A 16,933-nucleotide genomic window follows, 5' to 3' on the forward strand; every position below is an offset into this window, starting at 1 on the left:
CAATCAGTTTGGGATTCAACATTCTGACTGCTGATTACAAGGCATGTCGTGCTAACCAAGGGAGAAAATAATGGTTGGGCAATATGAAATCCAGTGCAACAGTTGCACTAGCAGAAGCTTGTTGTACAACAGGAAGTGTCAGGGCTACAGCGAAGTGTTGCGCCACAAGAACCATGCACCTTTCTCTTGTGCAAGCCATCCCGCTAGCGCAGCTTGTACACTGCTGTGGGAATTAGCGCTACCGTGAATTCCTCCCAATAATTCCAAAGCATGTGTTCTTTGTTTCTGAAGTTGTACTTACTTACAAACTAAGCAACATGTGTAGCATGCGTCAAAGCAAAATAATAATAATAATCATATTGGCACAGGCATTATCTCACGGATGGGAAAACCTCCCTAAGTACAAGGGTTACACTTCCATGGCTAGAAGCTGTCATGGTCACGCTCCAATAGGGGGTAGGACTAGACTTCACACTGGGCAGGCCCAGGCACCAGAGGAGTACCTAGGCTCCCTTGCAACCTTGGCAAGGAGATGTATCGGTGCCCCCCCCCATCCCTTGCAGAACAGCGGCCTGAGGAGTGCACAAATGGGCCTGTGGGCTCCTAGCCACTCCTAGCCAGAGTAGAGAGGCAAGAATTTTGTGTCCTGGGTACACCCCTGCCAGGGACACAACTGCCACACACACACACAAATCCAGGCAGATCACCTGGGAGGGGATTTTATTCATTCCCATGATGACCCTGGCATGCACTGGGCGGAGGATGACAAGGACACCCTCCCTACTCATCAGCCAAGTGACGCAGATCAGCTATGGGGAGATAGGGCAGTGCCACACTGCAATGGGGATGAAAAGAAGTCACCCACCTTCCTCAGCTGAATTTACTTTGTAGTAATCATCTGACACAGGGGACGCAGGTGGCGCTGTGGGTTAAACCACAGAGCCGAGGGCTTGCCGATCAGAAGGTCGGCAGTTCGAATCCCTGCAACGGGGTGAGCTCTCATTGCTCGGTCCCAGCTCCTGCCAACCTAGCAGTTCGAAAGCACGTCAAAGTGCAAGTAGATAAATAGGAACCGCTCCGGCGGGGGAAGGTAAACGCCGTTTCCGTGCGCTGCTCTGGTGAACTAGAAGCAGCTTACATTCATGCTGGCCACATGACCCAGAAGCTATATGCCGGCTCCCTCGGCCAATAACGCAAGATGAGCGCCTCAACCCCAGAGTCATCCGCGACTGTACCTAATGGTCAGGGGTCCCTTTACCTTTAATCAACTGACACAGCTATCTTCAACACCATTCTGGCATGTTGGATGAGGAGGTTTAAGACTCCTCACCCAGCATACCAAAGTGAAGGTGTAAATCAGGCCTTTCCCACTCCACTGTGGATTGTACATACCAGCCAAGGAGTGGGGAGAGGGGGCTTTGCTTGCGATGTTGAATTGGCTGGATTCGGCTCATGGACTAGAATTTTCCCAACTCTTAAAGGTAAAGGGACCCCTGACCATTAGGTCCAGTTGTGACCGACTCTGGGGTTGCACGCTCATCTCGCATTATTGGCCGAGGGAGCCAGCGTATAGCTACCAGGTCATGTGGCCAGCATGACAAAGCCACTTCTGGAGAACCAGAGCGGCACACGGAAACGCCGTTTGCCTTCCCGCTGTAGCGGTTCCTATTATCTACTTGCATTTTGACGTGCTTTCGAACTGCTAGGTGGGCAGGAGCTGGGACCGAGCAACGGGAGCTCACCCCGTCACAGGGATTCGAACCACTGACCTTCTGATCAGCAAGCCCTAGGCTCAGTGGTTTAACCCACAGTGCCACCTGGGTCCAACTCTTAGAGAAAGGGATATTCCTCTTAAGCATTATTTTTTAAAAAAATGTTTTCACAAATATTTGTATTGAAAATAGCATTTTTTAAAAAAAAAACTGCTGTGCTTTTAATTGGGGGAGGGATCATTTTTCTAGTCAATTAAAGGATTTTCCTTTAATCTGTCAGGTGTTGTAGTTCTAATGGTAATTCTAATGGAAATGCCTATCTATGTCCTTGTGATGCCAATACATCTGCACATTGTATGCTCACTAATCCGCTATTAATTTTAAGATCCTGATCCACCAGTCAGTTAAAACAGAAGTTTAAGAGCATCTTGTCCTGTTGATGTTAACGGTTTGGAATTAAGTCAATTCATTGGGTTTTTATAATTGCTTTCAAACACATCAGGATTAACATTTGTCAGCTTTCCTCGCTGAGTCCATTTCAACTGCAGACAAATACATGGATATCATACAGATTAAGACCTTCATCTGTATTCAAATGTTTAATTGCGCTCACAGTGTAATTTAGCCCCACAAATAATAACTCAAGTAGACAAGAAAACTGTTTTAAGTATCTTATTTTTCAGTATAGAAATTAATTAGTCTTTTGGAGGTATATAGAAATGATTTATACCAAAAAAATAAGATACAGTACTATAATGAAGACTCTTTCCTTAGTTCTACTACCCTTTAGATCTTTGTGTTGCTCACAAAAAAAGTTTTAGCCAGCTACGTTTAAAAAACAATTTTTTTTCAACCATCCTAGACATTCAAGTGCCCTCTCTTACATAAGAGAAATTTAACATTTCTATTTCCTGAAGTGAAGCATTTACCCTGTTACTAAATTACTTTAGTACATTTATTAAGCACACCTTAAAGCATAATTTCAAATTGTCTTAATACTTTCTTCATAAAGCCTATTAAGCTGGATGAAGACTACTCTGAGTCGCTCACTGAGTGATATTAAAAAAACTGCACTCCACCTATAAGCACCCTGCAAATTCAAAAATCCTAGCTCTTGCCATTGTCATGAGTCCATAGTAGAACTGCCTGCTTCCCAAGTCACATTCCTCCCTCACATGTGCAAAATACAATTGCTTTAAAAAGAAAAGCAATATTTCCCATTCATTCCTTAAACAATCAGCCAACATACATGGGGATGGCCATTAAGACATATGCCCAGAGGAACATCACAGAAAAGCCTGAATCAGCAGCTCTTATAAGAGAGAAAGACTCTCCAATGGCAACCTCTTTCATCAGGTATTCAAAGGCCAAGATGACAGATGGAATTGCTTGGGAATTCCATTTGATTATGTGGGAAAGTCCTGCTCTGGTGTCAAATGGGCATCCTCTTTCGTTCAATATCTCATGGAGTAACAACTTATTCCATGCTTCTACATTTTAGACAAGACATTGGGATTCTCTTGCCTTGCCCTTACTGGAATGAATTCACCATGACAATTTGTGGCATAGTGGCCTCTTAAAAGTCTAACCATCTGACCACATGTGATGAGATTTTTATTACCAGGCGGCCAGAATTTCGTTTCAGAAACTTGGCAGTAGTTACTTAAACTGAGTAACTGGAAGCTACAGGTGACCACATAGGTAAGGCTCCAAGTCACAAGTTATTTACTGAAACCATGCTTCAGCAGATACAAGAAAACAAAGATTCTAACATGGAGTGTGTACTAGAATGGCCTTGGTCTTTGACACTAACTTGAGTACCACTTACGTCATTTAAGCAGTCGTGCTTTCCGAACCCCAGGAATCTTGAGGTCAGTCACTAAGCTGGAACATGAAGTGCAGTGGGCAGAAGGCATTGTTCTGTTGACCAGTCATGGACAGAAGGGCTGGCCTCTAGTATGTATATAGCAGGCCTAGCCAACCCAAGGGCATTGTACCACCTGTCAGTCACCCTTGTTCACTCTGTGCTTGAAAAAGAATCTGAGGGAGGTCTGAACGCAAGAGTCCAGGTAACTCACTACCCATCCCAAAGTCCTCAACACCACCTTAAAATGTTCACAATTTTCTGTGGTTAGAAAGGCAACACAAAAGGCATTGAGCATTCCACATTTTAGGTACCAGCATAAAATCTCTCCAAGGCGGGGTGACCAAGTGCTTGGGATTTTCCAAGTCATGTAATTTTGAATGTGTATGAATAAATATTTTATTATGCAGACACTCTTCTTACCAGCTCTGATAGGTTACAACTGACTTTTATAAAGCCCAAATGATCTAAATGTTAATGAAATACAGGGGATTGATCAAAACTAAAATTTGGCATGGAATATCTACATGTTAATGATATACCGGCTAAATATCATACAAATTAAGAAATGGCCAATATATCACCATTTGATTTATTAAAACAAGTCCCTTATTCGGCAAATATCTGCTGTTTACTCATATGTTAGGGTTTTTACACCTCTATTTGAAAAAACTGCTGGGGTTTTTAGCCTCTTTAAAAGTCGTCTCCCCCCCCCCCCAAAGGAAAACACAGGAGTTTCCCTCTTACTCTTTATGAACAACTGTGGTGTCTTTATGAAGTTATTAGCTTTAAGATTCCCCCTGTAATGAAGCAGTGCCTGATTTCACTTTCCTGGGTTCCTAAGAAGGAAGCTGCTAGCTAGCAAGGAGACAGCAAAGATTTGCCACACAATCCTAGTATGCCTTCTCAAAACGAAGTCCCACTGAGATCTGTGACACTTACTCCCTGGAAAGTATGCATAGGATTGCAACCTTAGCAGCTAGGTTAAGACACAGAGTGGGCTTCCAACTTCAATACACATTTCATCAGCATCATCATTATTATGCCGCCCATCTGACTGGGTTCCCCCAGTCACTCTGGGTGGCTTCCAACAAATTAAAACACAACTCGACATCAAACATTAAAAACTGCAGGTCAATTTCAGGTCAAAAGTGAGAGGTGCCCATAGCAATCAATGAACAAATCCAATACTTTACCATATCTGATCAGGCACCAGCATTTCCAGCCACCAGAAAAAAGACAGCAGCAAATAAGTACAAGGCTTCATTCTCTTTCTAACTCAGGTATCATTTCAAGCGGAAAACATAATTTTAAATAAGTTTTAGAACATTTGAAAGTACAGTGTTTCTGCATGAAAGGGTCATAGCCACAGGGACACTGCATTTTGACAGACTGCATCAGCGATGGCAAACTTCTTAGCCAAGCATGCCACAAGTTCCTCAGCGCCAGACAGTGCCACTCCAGTGTGCCCAACCCTCTAGGTTTGGGTGCAACTTTGCCTCTGGTATGCTGAGCTGCGAAACAAGCAGTAAATAGTACAGGAGAAACAGGTTGAGGTACAGACCTAAACCTACTCCTGCCTAAAAGTGCCAAAAAAACTGCTGCCGCCATAATGCAGTGTCATTTATGGTACCTGTGCTATAAAGATGGCCATCTATGAAATACACACTGGGCCTGATATAAAACACTTATTTTTCCCCCCTCACAGATGTTACCTACTATTAAGTGATTGCAGAAACTGCAACAAGGATACGTGATATCACTAAAGGACTATTTCCACCATTATCACTTTGAGAAAGAAAGTTAAACCAGAAGTCTGAGGAGTTCAAAGGAGCACAAGGAAATATTCTGAAAACAAACTGCAGGCCTCTCTTCTCCAGTCCTACTGAGAATAATTGCAGCAACCAATAGCTTCAGCAAGAGTCACCCAACAGCAGCAACAACAGAATTGCCTCTATAAAATGACTTGTTCCCATACAATATGCTGTGTGAAATTAATTGTGTGCACGTGTATTCTGTAATTATGTGACAACTCCCTCCCCAAATAATGAGATCCTCTGTCACTTCTATCTGCCTCAGTAAATTAGCAGATGTACGAAAATTCAAGAGCTTTGTAAGTAGAGCTATTGTATTTCCAAAGAAAATAATCACTTATTCCCAGGTACAGGTAGATTTACAGAGCACAAAACCTTTGTCAGAAACTGCAATAACCCTGCAGATATTCACCTGCTACAAAGTACTGAAGAACAAAGATAAAGAGATCAAAAATTGGTACACCTTCCCCTTTTCTGCTCTCCTAGCCCCCCAAACAACCTCTGTGGCAGTTCCCTTGAACAGAAATAGGGGTGTAGTGAGGGAATACAGGAGTGCAGCTCCAGGACCTCCCCCCCCCAACCAGAGTAGGAATTGTGGTAACATCTGCTAGAGTACCAGGGTAAATTACAGTATAGACACTCCTTACTGTAAGAAGTGCATCAGCTGATGCTTTCATGTTTATTTGTGACAGATTAGCATAAGATAAGTCAGAAAATGAGGAAAACAATCAAGCAGAGGATGGAGACGTCTGTCCTTTTCTTTCAAGGGGTTCCTACTTCAGACTAACCGTTGAAATGGTAACATTTTTCTGCAAGATGCATCACATTTCTAAGTGAAGGAAGGCTGCATTTCAGCTGGCTGAAGATCTCTCTGTGTTGTACAAGTTAAACCTATACATTCGTAAGTAAGAACCACTGAGTTCTGTGGAATTTACGCACAGGTAATTATGCCTAGGATTGTATTACTCTATTAGGTTAGGTAGTATAATTATTATTAATAATAATTGCTTAATACAAAAATAGTCTCTAAGCAACTTAGAAAAATAATAAAAATACAGAGTTAAAAATAGCAATCAATACATTAACAACTTCAAGAATCTCATCAGCAACAGTAAAACATCAGCAGCATATCAGCATTGATATCCCATTACAATGCACCAAATGCCTGAGGAAAGTGGATGATCTTAACTTGTTGCCAAAAAGTTGTTAAAACCGGTGCCAAGCAGGCCTCACTTGGGTATGCTATGCTATGCTTTTTGATGTGCATGCATAATATAATGGATCAACACAACTACCAGCATCTGTTGACTTTCCTGGGGGAATGGCAACCGAGGAGGGGGAGCTGTCACAATGAGCTCATGCACTTCCAAATTTACCATGACACCATTGAACAGGAAATCAATTGCACTGTAATACCTTGCTTGCCATTCAGAATCTAAAGAGAACCAGAGCCATAACTAACAGTATTTACACCTGAGCACATCTTCTCAACTTCAAGGTCTGTGACTGTTAGTGCAACCGGTTCCACTTCACCAGTATCCATTATGTGACTGAGGTCTGGGCTGCATCCTGCTAGTTGGCCCCACTACAAACACCAACTGCAAAGGCTACACACACATAACAGGGATGGAAAGTCTGTACATTATAATTCTTTGTCGCTAGACAGTGCAACACCTGATAGGCATCATCTTGATGACATCATGGCCTGTGGAACATGCAAGCACTATGAGATACAGCCTGTTAAGAAACAAAGGACATGGATCAACTCTCATTTTTTCCAGACACCCTGAATGTACTTCCAGGCTGAATTTCCTACTACTCAGTAGAGAAATGCCACTCTGTGACCCCACAGAGTTAGAAACATCAGAATGTAACCTCACAAAAAAAAGCCAACTTCTGCTTCAGATCATCATTATCTCAGAAGGCTTTGTAGGCAAAACCCATTTGAGCGGTGCTAAATTGCCCACATTTTCAGATGAAATGTCACACATTTTTATAAACTGAAGTATCAGAGCTCTTTCAGTTTTTAAAAACACAATTAATTTTAATTAGCAGGAATTAGGTGGCCAGGGTTTTCTCTTTTTTTAAAATTAAAAAACACCAAAAACCACACAATGGCACTCTGATGTTCATAAATGATCTGCATTTGTGCAGCCACCTCTTCCTCCTTTTAACAGGATGCAACACAATAGAGTTCCTTTGAGTATGCTAAGCTAAATAAAGGAATAACGTTCATAACAAACAACAAAACAGCAGCAGCTGAAGCCACAGGAGAGGGATTGCATCACCTCAGTGATAGTAACACAGTGGGTACAGAAATGTGAGAACAGTTCGCTTGCCTTAAGAAAACATAACGGGTTTGAAACACAGTGCCTACAACTCTCTTTTATAATCAGTCTTTGGCCCCGGAAAATGGCCTTTCTTGCTTGGATTCCATCTGAAGAAGCAATTTGTGGTAAAGGGCAGAGAGACACATACATGCACACCTGATGGAGCACTTTGCGAAAGGCTTCTCTAACAAGAACTACAATATTTCCGCCCTTTACACACCCAAACATCTGTAAGTGTCACTCGGCCAGCCTCTGGTCATCCTTTCAAAGCAGCTAATTGCAGGAAAGGGCAAAAAGTATGGAGGGCAAGGATGCCAGCCAGTCTCCCCGGCTTAGTATCAACGCTAGCAGATCTCCTGTGCGGGACATGGATGCCCTGACAGCTACAGCCAGAGGCTTGGCTCGCCTTCCACCAATCCGCATTTGTCCCCGGTTAACAAACCCCGCAGAGAGGAATTGCGTGAAGCACCCCTACCCCGAGACAGGGTCTTTGCAACTGGAGGGGGGGAGGGAATCTAAACATCTGGGCCAACGCATCCTTATGGCGGAGAGAAAAGAAGAAGCTGAGCCGTTGCTATTGGCGACATTGAACTCCCGCCTGCTAATGAGAACAAAACGCCAGGTAGGGCCAAGACTTAGGGCGCTGCAAGGCAGGCTCCATTAGCAGCCTTTGAAGGAGCGGGGGGGGGATGCCTCTTAAAAGCAGGGACCCTCGTGGCCCAAATGGCCCAGCATACCCAAGGCAAGATACCCATTCATCCATCCATCCATTGAGCAAAGGGGAGGAAGGACACCTCCCCTTTCCATCCATAGAGCGCCTCTTCCTTGTCCTCCCCTCTTTCCCCCCACCATATACTAACCGGAGCGGGGGGGGGGCGGAGGAAGAAAGCCTAATTTCCTCTCTATCCTCCTTCCCGCTTCAAAAGATGGAATCTCTCAACGTACCTGCTACCCAATTTGGGGGGGGGGGGTAGCGACAGCGAGATGCCATCCTCTTTCCGTGGCATCGCCGCCCTTCCCCCCACCCGTAGCACACAACGGTGCCCCCCCCACAGCCCCCCGCCGCAGAGCTGCGCGCTTGACCCCCCGCGCCCGGCCGCCGCCACCGCGATTCTTAAACACAGAAAGCCAGAGTCTCGGCATTACCTGCCGCCAGCGAGGACCAGGCTGCCGCTTCTTCTTCTGCTGCTGCTGCCGCCGCCGCTGCTGCTGCTGCAGCGGAAGGGGGGCAACCCTCACTCAGCCCAGCAGAGCACACCATCCCTCGCCTGGCTCCCCCTCCTCTCCTCCCTCAGCGCCGCCGAGGATGCCACCTAGACCCCCCAGCTCCAAGGGCCATTTCCCGGGGAGCCTCTCCTGGCACATGCCCCACGCAGCCTCTCGTCGAGGAGGACGGGGAGGAGGAGGAGGAGGCGGGGGGGGGAGGACGACGGCGACGAGCAGGAGGCGGCTCCTGAATTTCTCCCTCACGCCCAAGAAGGCAGAACACAACACACGCCGCCGCCGCCACCCCCGCGGGAGAGAAAGGGAGCGAGACGCGGGCAGGGAGGGAGCGAGCGAGGGAACGCCGGCAGAGACGCGCGAAGCGAGGAGAAAGGCTTTGGCTCACCTTTGGGCAGCGTCCGGAGAAGCGAGTGCCGAGAAGCCACCGCCGCCGCGAGCTCCCCTGCCTTCCTTCAGCCAGAACCCGGAGACAGGCCGCCTGCCCGGCGGGCCGTGCCGAGCGCCGTCGTTCCTTCAGCCGGGCTCCCCGCGACCGCCAGCCTTGCGCCCTAGCGCGCGCGCGCCCCCCGCCGCTGCGGCTGCGCTCCACTCACTGCTCGCAGGAGGAGCAGCAGCAGCCGCTGCAGCGCCGACGCCGCCACCGACGCCTGCCCGGGCACAGGCAGCCTCCGGCCCCCGCCGCTCCTGCTCCTGCTGCTGCCGCCGCCGCCGCCATCCCCTCGGCCGAGCCACAGGCGGCGGTTGCGGCTGCTTCTGCCGCCGCCGCCGCAGGAGCGCCCGGCCGACTCCGGCTGGCTTCCCTTCCGAAGGGAGAGCACCGAGTGGCCTCGTCTCGCCCTTCCCTCCCCCAAAACCACCACCCTCCGAGAGGCAGCCGGGCCAGCAAGCGAGGGTCTCGCGGAAGGGGGCGCCGCTGGCTCTAACTCAGTCTCTTGTCTCTTCACGTCCTTGGGCGCAGCGGCGAAGCGCAACTATCAGCCGCTGGTGGGCACCGTGGAAGTGGGCCGGCGGCCAAGGCGCGAGCCCGGCAGCGGGGACGGAGAGCTGCTGGAAGCCCCCAGACCCATTGAGCGGTGGGGAAGAGGAGGAGGAGACGCTTGGAAAACCCGGCTCTGGAGCGGCTCGGAGCGCGGGCTCCACCTACAGCTTGGCGCCTCCACGAAAGGAGAGGAGGGGGTGGGGAGGTGCCGGAGGGGAGGGGGCTTCGTCCGGCTTTTGTTGTCTCAGCCCTCGGTGGCTCCGGGAGATCCCCCGGCAAGGAGTGCGGAGGACTCCTGCTGAGCCTTTCGTTGAGTGACTCGCTCGGGAGCTGGGGGCGCTTCCGAAGCCACAGTTTCCTTCGCTCGCTCGCCCCCACCCCTCATTTGACCAGATTGTACACCTTGGCCCCTGACGTTTTCTCTTCAGTTCCGTTCAGGCCTTCTTTCTCATTCCCTCCCCCTCCACGTTCTCCACAGTTCCCTGGGGGCGTCTGTTCTGTTCCTTTGGGACCTCACTGCTGTTAGGAGGAGCTGGTGCACCCCCTTCTCCCCATTCGGTTTTTCCTTTTCCTTGAGACCTACAGTTGCCAGGGTAATCTAGAGCAGAAGCTAATACATCACTCTGCCAGTTTATTCATTATTTCTTTGTATTTATATTCCACTTTTTCTCCAAGGAGCTCAAGGGGGTGTATATCGTTTCCCCCTCCCTCATTTAATCTCTGCAACAACCCTGTGAGGTAGGTTAGACAGAAAGACAGTGACTGACCCCCAAGGCCCCCCAGTGAGCTTCATGGCTGAGTGGAAGTTTGAACTCTCCTCTCCCATATCCTAGTGTGACACTCTAACCTAGGCATCCCCAAACTTCGGCCCTCCAGATGTTTTGGACTACAATTCCCATCATCCCTGACCACTGGTCCTCTTAGCTAGGGATCATAGGAGTTGTAGGCCAAAACATCTGGAGGGCCACAGTTTGGGGGTGCCTGCTCTAACCACTACACCACATGAGCTCCTGTCATACACAGGTCTGCTGAAATTCAATTATATGTTTATGTGGCCCTGTGTTTGATTAATTCCCCAACCTAACAATGGAGATGCAGGCCTGGTTGACCAGGGCTGGATTTATCAACCAAGCTAATGAGAGATCCTGGTAGAAGGACTGTGATTTTCACAATATGGCACAGGTGCCATGTCTACTTATTTTTGTATAAAAGTGTTTACTTAGAGAATATTAATTATATTTGATCCTTTACAGACCCACGTGTGTGGGTTAGTCCAAACCAAAACTGTTTGGACCTGTTTAAAAAACAAAACAAAACTCGGAGCTAACACATGAAGAGCCCCAGTAGCAGAGTTTTTTTTTTTTGAAGAGTTAAAACCTCATCTTTAGGCAGATTTAGTGGAGCATAGGAATAGGTTTTTTTTAACCTTTTCCAACTCCTTAAGGTAGCACAGCCCACAGACTGTGAGAAAGTTTAAAATGATTTACTCACAGCAGCTAGTCTCAGACTTGCATTTTCCTTAGGAGCAACAGTAAAATGCTGGTAAATGTTCTTAGTTGAAAGATATACAGCAAGGCATATCTGAGGCAGAAAGCTAATTTAAGGCATATCTGCCTCCATCCTATGCAGCGTGAGAGGGAAAGGAACAGGAAACAAGCCTAACTTCCTTTCTTTGGAGAAGAGGGGATATGACATCACAGAGCCTGCTATAGTAAATTAAAACTCTATGGCCCTTAACTCATTTACATACTAGCTAGCATGGTTAGGTTTGCTGCCAATATCCCACAAAAAGTTTACTTGTTAAAGAGGTCTTTTCAGTGGGCTGGCCTAAGATCCATTTTTTCATGATGTGGTAGCAGTTTCGATGAGGCCAATGCTGAAGGGAATAAGAGTTTATTAAGTGACGAAGTGGCCAAGACTTCCACGAGTTTTCAAGTGGATCATGAAAAAGGTTTGAGATGTGCCAGTCTACATCACTTGATATTTTAGTCTTTTCAGACCTGCTTCTCATCTTTGACCAGTCTTCCCCAGAGACTCCTGTACATTTTCCTCCTCATTCTGTTTTTTCTCCTTCTCCTTCACATTTAACCCTTTTCTCCTTCACCCACGCTTTCCCACTTCTAAAAATAGGCAAACAACTTAAAAGAAAATGGAAGCAGCATCAATGCTGTGACTCAACTGTAGTTGGGATACATCTTAGTTGTGGGCCATGAGTTTCGTTGATTGAAGACCAACTTTCAGGGATCGTTTCTATAATACATAGCTAGAGAACTATACTTGACAGTGACGGACTGCTAGCTAACCAATGGAATTCACTTCCACAAGATGTCCTGAATGTGGTGGCCACCAACTTGGAGGGCTTCAAAAGGGGATTGGACAAATTTATGGAGGGTATGACTATCTGTGGCTTGCTAGTTGCAGTGGTTATGTTATATAGATAGTATAAGAGGCAGAAGCAGCCAGCCCACTGTAAAAACATAATGCTGGATTCAATAGCCTTCTTGGTCTGATATTTTGTTTTTAAGGTCAGGCTAGAGTTTTTGCCATACAATCAGCTCTGGAGAACCATGTACTCTCATTGCATCCCTCCAAATGCACAACTCCCTCACTGTTCACTGTGGTATCTTTCTTTCCTCTCCCTCTGACTGTGCCCTTCCTGCACAAAGTTCATACGTATTCATGATTAGGCTATAGGGAGCTGTTGAAATATGGGTCTTTAGGCCATATCCAAGCTCTGTCATGAGCACACACTCAGCTGCAAATAGGGATATATCTTGGAACTTTGCAGATCAGAGATATAATTTTGGAAATTCATGGCCAGAGGTAATATGTTTGTGAGCACCAGTTGCTGGAAACCGCAGGAGGAGAGTGTGCAGGTTTCCCAAAGGCATCTAGTTGGCCACTGTGAGAACAGGATTCTGCACTTTAGATGGGCCATTGATTCACAGTAGGCTCTTCTTATGTCAAGTCCACTTGATGGTTATGCTACAATAGTGTAGCAGCAAATCCAGAAGCGCAGGTCCTTGCATGATAGTCCCAGAACGTTCTCTCACAGCCATGTTCCTTTCTGGAGAGGAGGGAGGGAATGGAGAGAAAGAGAGGGGTGCTGCTTGCCCAAGGCTGCCTAGTGAATTTGCTGTAGAGGTGAAATTTGACCCATGAACAACTTGATTTGTAGCTGTGGCTTGTAGCTACTCTTGTCACATAGCGCTGTGCTGAAACCTTTTCCTCCAGTTTATTTGGGGGGGGGAGTTTTCTTCCTCTGTGAAAGAGGCTTCTATTTGTCTGCCTCATTTACTGGGCACTTGAGAATTTCTGTGCATGCCGAGTTGATCATGGGTGGTGTGTCTTTATTTCCATTTTCTCCAGTGCTCTGCAATCCTGCCCCACTGCCTACGCATGTGTTAAACTGCAGGAAGTCCAGAGGGGCTGTCTACCAAGCATCTGAAATAGATGTGCTCACTTAATTCGTTATTAGGGGAAGTTTGTCTTCTATCTTTTGAAATGTCTTCCTGTACTGATTTCTTTAAAAATAAAATATTTCCACTTAAATAAAGTAACAGCGAGCATGAACCCGGTAGGCAATCTTCCCAACCTTTTAGATTTACAGGAAAGTTTAAGGATGCCATGAAGTTTTCAGGAAGCATTAGGCACCCAGAAAGGCTACAGAGTGCAGATCACCTTCTGTTTCAACTTTAAAGTGCCTTCTGGACGCTTTCCCAGGCAACAAAGAATTCTTCTTTCCATAATAGTTTCATATTTTTTTATAGTATGGTTTTATATTGCCATGAACTGCTCTGATATTTTTTTTATGAATAGGGGTATATAAATATTTTTTAATAAATAAATAAATAAATAAATAAGATAAACACAACAGAAACCTCACACAACACTGATGAGAATTTCACTGAAATCTCCGCTCGCCTATGATAATTCCAATTTCTTTTCTGTTTATGGAGAGAAATATTCATCTAGAGCCAGAGCCTTGGTGGTGGCACAACGATGAGTAGTTAGAGGGAGAAGAAGGGGCAGACTGGGAGGAGGAGGCTGAAGCGGTAACAGGGTTTAGTGAGCAGCATTAGGCTGAGGCGAAATACAGAAACTTTGAATGGGCCAATAAACCAGGAAAGCTCCTGGCCTGGCAGCTTAAGAAAAGAAGGGATGAAAAATTAATAAATAGAATAAGAACAGAGAATAAAATTATCGAAAAACCACAAGAAATAAGAAAAATATTTGAAAAAATTTACACCAATCTTTACCAAAAAGAGGAAATAAATGAACAGGATGCCAGCAGAACACTAATCGCAAAGAATTGGAAAAGCAAAACAGTACCAACAAAAGAAGAATGGTTGGAAAAATTGATAAATTATCAAAATTTAACAATCAGAGCGGGGAGAACAAAAGGAGTGAAAGAAGAAAAATTAGCAAAAAATTGGAATCCAGCATCAAAGGCAGAAGCAGAGGGGGGGGTGTCAAGAGGCAGAGTGGAGGTAGGCTGCTGAAGAAGCCAGGAAATCTCCCCCTCCTGCTGTGACCAGCTCCCCTCGCCCCTGGTCTCCCAGAACACACAGAAAAATGAAGAAGGCGGAACAATGAGAGGCAAGACAAGGAAGCTTTAGGCTAAGGTTACCAGACGCCCCCGTTTCCCAGGGACAGTCCCCGGATTTACAAATCAGTCCCCATACAAAATCCACTGGAGTTGAAAAGTGTCCCTGGATTCATTGAAAAAAATCTGGTAAGCTGCTGAGGAAGGAGCCTTAGAGAACGACGGGACCTCCAGTCCTCACAACTGCCTCATTGGAGCAAGACCTACTGGCAAGAGGTGCTGTGATCACTAGGCCTGTGCTGTTTTGGTTTCTTTGAATAAAGTGTTAATTTCACTGGCACCGGATGTTTTATTGCTGACCTGTGCCTGACTCCGGTTCCTGACAGCAGCCTTACAAGGAACGCCCACCCCCTGCGCTCCAACATAGCTGTGCTGTCAGCTCTTTAACTCTTGGTGGCTGAAGGTTGATTGCATAATTGGTCTTCCCATGCTTGTTTGTCCCCTACAAAACAGCAGGCATCGGGGGAAGTGCTCTTGTTTGGATTGGGACCATATTGTCGGGAGTTGGCGGCTTTAAGTTTTGTCCCACCACCACTGTGATCTTGATCCAAATAGCCCCTCATAACTGCTAATTGCAGCTTCCCTCATGGGGCAAATAGGAGTCGCAAGAGGCAATCTGGATTGGAACCACATTTGGGGGGAAATGACTTTTTTTTAAAAAAAAACCTCCCCCACCTCGTTATTCCATTGTGATAGAAACATTTTTTAAAAAAAACACCTTTATATAACTGATCTATGAAAACAACACCACCATTAAGTGGTACAAATGCAATGTGGGGCAGTAGAAACAAAATATCAAAACCTCAGACAAAGGGTTTTTTTTAAATAAAAAATGTAATTGGCAAATTATTTGCAATTGCAAATACATCTCCAATATGCATTAAAAATTCTCTAAAGTGTGTTGGCTCTGATGAACAATGTAACTAAAATATCTGGCCTATTTTAACAGGAAAAAGGCTCACTGGGTTGGCCTATAATCCTGAGCATTGCCAGGCTACCTGAATGGCAATCATGGTCATTTTGGGGCATTAACAATCCATTCCATAATTCAGGGAAGGTGGAACTGAGAAACCTCTGTGGTCTTTCTGGAGCTATTTTTTGGCAGCATCTTTTCACGCTTGTGACACACAACTGCCTAGGATGAACAGAGTGACCCTCCCTTGAGAAGTATGGTTGGACTAGAGATGACAATTGTTCCTTGACTACTCTGTAGTATGATTTCTGTAGTTATCCCCAAACATGCCCAAGTACCTTTTCTTTTTTTGTAAAGCTATTTTTAATGAAGTTTGAAAAATGAGGTGGGAAACAATATACAGAAATCAACATCAAATATCAAGCATTTTTAACATGAAAACAAAAAGAAAGGAAAATACTTCTGATTCTATCAGCAATAAAAACGTATGCAAAACTCTTACACCATAATACATTCACCTCTTCTGCTTTCCATAAATCAAGCTTTTTTCCAGTCTTCAAACCCAAATATCACAAGCTCATTTTCTTTTTTGTGCAAAAAGTCCATAAGGAGTTTGTAATCATTAAGGGGTTCCCCATAATTTCTTCATACTATGTCATACCCTGGGCATGAAATATATTTAAAGCCGGGCTTTGTTGGATTGCACAGTCCAATACCGTCAGGTCAGTAGCAGTACAGGAGGCACTGGCCAGCTCTTGGCTGCCAAAGAAGACCTCAGTGCAACCCCCTAGAACCTGAACCAGACTCCACCCAACTTACTGAACCGCTTTTAGAGCCGAGATAATTGTTCCCTTAGTTGGACAAGGGCACTGAACTACCATGGACCAGCCCCTCACGCACTGCATTTGAATGAGGCACTTAAGCACCAAGGACTGTGAAGAGTAGCAAAGGACATAATGCAGCAAGAAGAATGCCAGGTGACATGCCTTTGGAAGCAGTTCGGTCAGTCCTCACATCCTTCCTTATCTCTGTACACCCAATACCAATAAGCTGCTCTTCACACTTAAAGGCACAAGCAGAGCAGATCTAACGTGCTAATTACTGAGAAATGTATTGTTAAAAAGCATGCAGTGGAACGTGAATCTTAAGGTCTACAAAAGGAAATACCCAAATGTTCTTCCATCACCCTGGAGAATGCTAAGAGACTGGCTGCACAATCACAGGCAGCACTTGAGACCAACCCCATCCTGCGAGACCTCAGAAGCAGCAGTGGTGAACCTCTGGACAATAGGCCTCAATAGACCTGGCCAGGCGCCTAATTTTTCCCGTGAAGCCATTTTCCTTAAACCTCATCCACCTGCCCCATATCTGAGGTCAGACGTGATGTTGTGCACAGGGATAGGTAAACACATGGCTCCAAAGGAACAATTGAGAGCTTAAAGTGCCTACCTGGTCGTTCACTGGCAAGTAACTCCCTTTGAAGTTCATTTG

The 16,933-nt window shown here is 45.9% G+C and overlaps 1 protein-coding gene across 7 annotated transcripts in view; it reads right to left on the bottom strand.

The window, feature by feature from the left end:
- Nucleotides 1-9,507, bottom strand: part of ADGRL3 (adhesion G protein-coupled receptor L3) — a 506,197-nt gene extending 496,690 nt beyond the window's left edge. For 6 of the 7 annotated variants that reach the window (XM_088658771.1, XM_088658770.1, XM_088658773.1 and 3 more), the window contains exon 1: nt 9,330-9,507. The gene's annotated coding sequence lies outside the window, so the exon portion shown is untranslated. Of the gene's footprint in view, nt 1-8,866; nt 9,115-9,329 lie in introns of those variants that run through there. The other variant, XM_060268955.2, reaches the window with a different exon arrangement.
- Between the last annotated feature and the right edge of the window lie 7,426 nt (nt 9,508-16,933).

The sequence above is a fragment of the Zootoca vivipara genome, chromosome 15 (genome assembly GCF_965207765.1).
Source record: "Zootoca vivipara chromosome 15, rZooViv2.hap1.1, whole genome shotgun sequence".
NCBI lineage: Eukaryota > Metazoa > Chordata > Lepidosauria > Squamata > Lacertidae > Zootoca > Zootoca vivipara.